The sequence below is a fragment of the Pinus tabuliformis genome, chromosome Q, assembly GCF_031772625.1.
Source record: "Pinus tabuliformis cultivar Carrire ecotype Pingquan chromosome Q, CPIR1, whole genome shotgun sequence".
Taxonomy (NCBI): domain Eukaryota; kingdom Viridiplantae; phylum Streptophyta; class Pinopsida; order Pinales; family Pinaceae; genus Pinus; species Pinus tabuliformis.
In genome coordinates this window covers 413,047,579-413,054,400 of record NC_142296.1, presented here as the reverse complement: position 1 = coordinate 413,054,400, position 6,822 = coordinate 413,047,579, and positions in this window count along the sequence as shown.

The window sequence follows — 6,822 nt, the reverse complement described above, 5'->3', positions numbered from 1 at the left end:
GATGTTCAGGGAGGGAGGGGGATCAGAGGGCTCGGGTAGGATCAAGGGGGGCTGAGGAGGGTACACGGGAGAAGGATCAAGGGAAGATAAGACTAGAAAGGGATTAGAAGAGGAGGGGAGGGGCGGATCTGGAGGTGGGTGGACAGATAAAGAAGGGGAGGAAGATGAGGGACGAGACACAGAGGGAGCTGGAGGATCTGATTCTAGGGAAGGCTTAGATGACGGGGCAGATTTCTTCTTTTTGATAGTTTCCCATTGGTCTTCTTGATCGCCGCTCTCTGCATCAACAAGTTTAGAACATCTATTGGCAAAGTGTCCGTATTCATGACATACCTTACATTTAAAAGGAATCTTCTCATAATCCAGCTGCTGGATATGGCTCCATTCGTCCACTTTCAGTTTTATTACTTCTGGGAGCCCTTTGCCAAGATCCACTTCGACACAGATCCTTGCGCAGGCCTGCATGTTATCTTTTGGTTCATTGTGATCAATGTATTTGCCCATTGCATTCCCGATGGCTCAAACAAACTCATCTCCCCAGCAGTGAAGAGGGAGATGAGGGAGACGGACCCAAACCGGAACAACACTGGGGACATCCAGTTCAGGGTCAAAGTCTGGAGTCCATTTGTTGAGGTAAAGGCCCCTAGAGTCCATGAAATAGGGCCCATTTCTAAATATTAAATCCTTATCCTCTTTAGATTCAAAGTGGAATGTGAAGTACCCTTTCCCACATAACCTGATGGAGATTTTCCCTTGAATCTTGTCAGACCAGTTTCTTTCAACCCATCTTTGAACAGTTCTAGGAGAAGGCTAGAGGCCTGTAAATTGACCTATGAGACCTTTTTCAGCGAGAGACAGAGCCGCCATGCGAGGCAGGGCTGGAGGTAACTGAACTTCCTGGAGTACATCCAACTTCTTGACAAATCTTGACAGAGCAGGCCTGGGGTGCTGCAGAGGAAGGGATTTCACCAAGTCAAAGAAGGCGCGTTGAGAGACCCCCTCCAAAGGCGGATTCGAGGGGGCCATGGCAGGAGGCCAAGGCCAAGACCCAGGTAGTCACGGAGTTGGATCGCAGGAGCAGCTCAGAGGAGGCGCGCGCGCGAGGGCAACACTCCTACATAAAAAAAAAAAACCCCACCGGTCTGCCTCCATCTTATTTCTCATGGAAGAACAACAAAAAATACAAGAAAAAATGAACCAATTTGAAGAGGAACTTCAGTGGATTTGATGCCAACTAGATGACATGGAACTCCAAAGGAATGTTGAAGAAAATTGCAACACAACAAGGAGTGCCTGAGGAGGGCATTAAGATAAGATGTCCATTGACCTCCCATAACTGATCTATTTCTAATTTCTACAAATGTATTGTGTTTTGTGGTAATTTCTGTAGAGTTTATAGTTGTAGTTCTTTCTGCATAATGTTTGAACAAGATAGTAGGGTACAAATCATTTTAGAAACTTCATATATGATCTTAATAGAATATATTTTGCCTCTATATTAAATGTAAACACTTCTTGGGTTTCCTACTACATTTTGAGCACAAACTTAATCAAATTTCTAATCACTTTTGTAAAAATAAAAATAAAAATAAAAATAAAACCAGCCTAGATCCATCTTAACTGTGGATCTACCAAGAGCCAAGAGGGATCAAATCTCTTGAGATGCAAACCTCTTTCAGAGTGAAATGAAATATCATTCCTCTTTGCACTTGGTAGATCTGAAGTTAAGATGGATCTAGTCTAGTTTAAAACAAATAAACAAAATCTCTATATAAACCATAATAAACAAAAAATCTTATACAATATAATCCAATCCAGCAATTAGTAATAGATTACATGTACAACAAATGAACCAAAAAAAATTAAAACAATAAAAAATAACACGGGAAAAAAATTGAAACAATAAAAAATATGAAAAAAAAAATTAGACAAACTTCCACACAATGCCATCTATGTCATAATCAAAATTAAAACTATCACACATCCATTTTCCTCTATCCCAATTCCACAAAGAAGTCCATTATCTTAGCACCCTTTGTGGGTCCATTCCCTTCATTCATTTTTAAATGTCATTCCCTTCATTCATTTACACTCTAAGAAAAATCATGTTACAAGTCTAGAAAATAATCAAATGAAAGCAATCATTCACTATAATATTCGACTAGGAAATCAATGTATAAAACAATTGATGTGAGATGTGATGTTGACAAGTAAATAGAAAAAAGTTCAAACACTGTTTTTAGATTTTTCAATATTTAATTTCCTCCATAAATAACCAATATATATTATACTTGCAAGGCAACTATATTGTAATTGGTTGGGAGTCAAACTTGTATTACTTCCAATAATTTCTTAATTCTTATTAAAGTCTTTTAATTTAAAATAAAAATAAAAATAAATATATATATATATATATTTTTATTTTTATTTTTATTGTATTTTCTAAAATTCATTATTTTTATTTTTTTATTCGCTGAGTACACTAAAATGACAAATTTTATGTGGTTTTATTTAGAATTATAAGTGTAAAATAAGTAATTTAAAAATAAAATAAAAATGTTTTAAAGCGCCACTGGTTCATAAATTGTACTATAATTTAATGAAGGTTTTTATGTAAGGGCTTTTTCTTGTAAGCTTGGTAGGACCTTTCTTTTCATTATCTTTAAAAAACAAGTAGGTTACATCCAGAAACTAAGTGGTTAGGTGGCCTCAACCTGCCCAAAGGGAAACCAAATCTGTTGGCCACCTAACAACATGATAAGCCATCCAAAAGAAAAATATTATGAGTCTATCAATCCAAGCTAAATAAGCCTGTATGTCCTTAAACTTCCTAGATTCTAGATAACTATAAGCATAAGCATGTAAAATTTGAGATTGTTGCATACAAAAACTAAACAGGAAACATCCAACTATTCATCATCAGCTGAATCAATAGGAGAAGGATCCTTTGCACTTGAGCCTTGAAGCTTAGAGTGCAGGATACACAGGATATGTTGTTCAATGCGACTAAGGCGACCATTCTGCCTTTGGAGATGAAATTGTATTTGTTGGAGATCCTTACTATAATCCGGGAACCTTTGAGAAGATGAGGTCGAACTAGAAGGGATATGTGCCAAAGCTTTCACCAAGAGATTCTTCATCATCCAATACAGATGGACAATTTGCTTATACTGAGAGTTTCTTCCCCCGAGAGTGTCCAAGGTCAAGCACTAGGGATTTCCAATCTTCCATATAGCTATCCATAATGCTAGCTTATTGGTTAAGCTCGACTTCCCATGCATCTATCAGCGGGCGAACTTGGGCAGAACTACCCTCATGGTACGCATAGGTAACTTCGTTGATTATATGAGAGATATATTTGTGTCCACAAGGTTTACCCTCAAATTCATTAAGGAGACAAGACTCAGGCACGCCTCGAGATTTCTTTCCTCGGCCGCAAGAGCCCCGGGTAGCCTTGCCCTTCCCAACAACAGCATGAGCCATGATTCAAAGGTAGCTGAAATAAATGAAGACTGTAGACTTGGACCCTGTTAACCAACCCAAGGATGGGTCACACCGAATCAGGGGGGCTCCCATAATAACCATATGTGAGAGTCTCATCTGGTTCATAACCCAATGTCCCTCCAATGAAGACTTCCACAAAAAAATATAGATAATTCTCGAACCAGGAAACAAAAGTCCCTCTTTGTCTAGCACAACTGAAGCCATAAGAATGAGTCGAGCCTCTCTCATACCGAAACCCATAAGCCTTAAAACCTACTCTACCAACATTCATAAGGAAACCAACTCCACGACAGCACGGGCAAGGCCAAGAGGGCAGCCAGGAACAAGACAAAGACCCTGGCCACCAAATGCCCATACGCAACAGGAGAATTCCAAAATAAATAGACACATGAGTAAAGAAAACAGGGAAACCCTCATGCCATTTTGCATTTTCGATATGAAATTTCCAGTGGAACAGCTTCCAAACCATCCAATGTAAAATATTTTCATTCGTCTTAGAGACCATAAAAGCTAGGGATTTAGCCATGGCTGCAGAGAGACAAAGATTATGATCGAAAACATACCTGTAAGCGGTGGCCTTAAGCGACTATGGATGAGCTGACGCTCGGTGAAGAACCGCGAAGGACACCTCCCCCAAGCCGCAGAGCTGCTCAAATCAAGGCGAATACGAACAGAGATTACGAACATAAAATTTACCAAACTTACCAGCATGAAAACCTAAAACTTTCCCCTTTAGATTGTTGTTGTCACCTTCTTGAATGCTATTACGTAGAGGCATGCGAGAGGCCACCGCTCCATGTGCCTCGTGCATGTGGAGGGTGGCAGAGTACATTTTCGAAATCATCATATTAATTAATTGGCGGGGGCGGGACCTACTCCATCTTGCTCACACACCGATCGAGGATTTTATGTAAAGATTTTTGTTTCAAACTGATAAAATTTTATATTTATTTTTGTCAGTGATTTAGTATTATTATATAAAATATATAACGTGCTTCACACACTCCATAAATCTCATGAGCATTCCCACCCTGGGGTAATATTTTTATGCAAGAGTTTGAAACTAATAGAAATTTAATTTTATTTTTGTGTCATTTATTATATAAAATATATATCGTGTTACACACACTCCATAAATAAGTCAATATTTATGTAAGTGTTTTATTATATAAAATATATAGGATGCTTCGTACATTCCATAAATAAGTCTAGCCAAATTCACTCAACGGATCATGCCACAATTAATGAAAAATATCTTAATTAAATTAAATTACTATTCTGAGGAAGCGTTATTATAACGATTTGTTCATTCTCTAATAAATATGTATTGAACTTATCATCCCATATTCTTATTTCAAATAACTTTTTAATGTTAATTAATAATAAAAAATAATTGTTTTATTATTATTTAATATTTTTTCTTTTTAAACCAGAATGAGTAGATTTTTTATTTAAATATGGCGCGCCCGTTTGCAAACAAAGTAGGGATTTTACATAGTGATTTCTAGACTTTTAAGGACAAGTGGTACATCATTTGGATTGCATACCCACTATACAAGTGTTCTATGTAGTGCTTACAAAAATTCCCATTCACAGATCCCTTATCACTAAAAATTCTACAAAATTGAAGTAACACAAATTTACATTTACATTTTGTCATTTGATAACCAATTAAGAACATAAAAGACTAAAAGTCCAGAGGTGCTGGACTGCTCAAGTCCATCTCAGTGGAGACAACTTTGGCATTCTTGTATAGGTCCTGTTCAGTGGAGTCCTCCTCATTGTTCTTGCTGGTCTCCGCCACTGTGAGTTTCAGCTGCTCAATTTGTTGACGCAGTGCTTCCACTTCATCCTCCAGCTGACGGATTCGGGCCCTCTTCTCCAGTTGTCTCTCCTGCATTGTGAGATTCTCTTGCTACTGAATGTACATGTTGCATTGCAAAGCCGCCAGGCCTTCTCTAAATTCCAAGTGCTCTTGCTCGCAAGTGGTGAATGTTGGCCAAATTCTCCTTTCAACCCGATGACTTCCAACACCATGTTGACCTAACCTCGATCTCCAGTTCCCCCAAGAGCTTGACCATGGATTGTCTTTTGCACTTTATTCCCTCAGATCCATCTTCTGAAATCCTAGAATGTCGCAATTATTTATGATCCCCCATAAGCCTGGGATGTCCTTGACCCACCAGTCCACCTTACGGGCCAGCCACACCACCCTAAGGATATGTCCCAAGAGCCCCTCACAGACCAGAAGAGTAGAAGCCTTCTCACTAGTAGCAGACTCAGAGCTGACTAAGATCAACCAGATTTCCCAATTTAGTGGAATATCATTACTAGCGCCAGCAATTGCATCTTGCCTATCAATTACACTCAGGCCCATTGCAGCACGATGCTTCTCCAGCTTGAGAAGATTCACAATGACTGAAGTGTCAAATATTGTCGAATTCTAACAGTCCTCCCTCTACAAGTCAGTGTCCAAACTTTTCCTGAGGGTCTGATCTGAAGACCCCTCTCGAATCAACATAATAACAATTCCCAACACTACGCTACCACTCAGACCAACCACAACCCTTAGACCTGTGAACCCTTGCAGCTTCACACTCAAAAGTTCTGACTCACCAGGCTCCCTGGAATTCTTCCTAGTAATCCAGTCCCCACTACAAACACTCAACGGCCTCAGCTTCAGCCTTAAGGCCTGCATGAAGGCCACCTGAGCAGAAAGGAGCATTAACCCATGAAAACTTCTTCGACCGGTGTTCCTTATATAGCAGTAACAATGTTGCGAGATATTGCAGGTCCTGATGAGGAAACTGATGGGGCTTTGATCTTGATGATCTTCCATTAATTCCCAGGCTTCTGCCTTAATTTCCTGCCATTGATTTTTTTCCTTCATTCTCCTTCTGAGTTTCCTCCCACAAATGTTCAGGATCGATCTGTGTTCATGAAATAAATGTTGCTCCTCACTTCCCCTTATCTTGCACAAATAAGCGAATGAACTGAAAATGTACTGAGAGATCCCTGTTATTATTAGAGATTGTCCATGAGTGATGATAACATACACGTTGTGGGTGAAAGCATAGGACACTCTGGCCACGAGTCTCCTGAACAAGCCAGGGAGAGCAATGAGATGCTTTGCGAGGCCTAAGTGGCGGGGTTGAGAGGTGGGCAAGGAAGGGAAACATGACAAAACAAAGGGGAGACAGGACGAAACAGGAGAGAGGCGTGACCAGGGAAAAGAATGGGGAGTGTTGGAGGGAAGGGATGAGAAGGATATAAAGGGGAGAGGGGGAGAAAAGGAAGGGGTAGGGGAGGGAGAGGGAT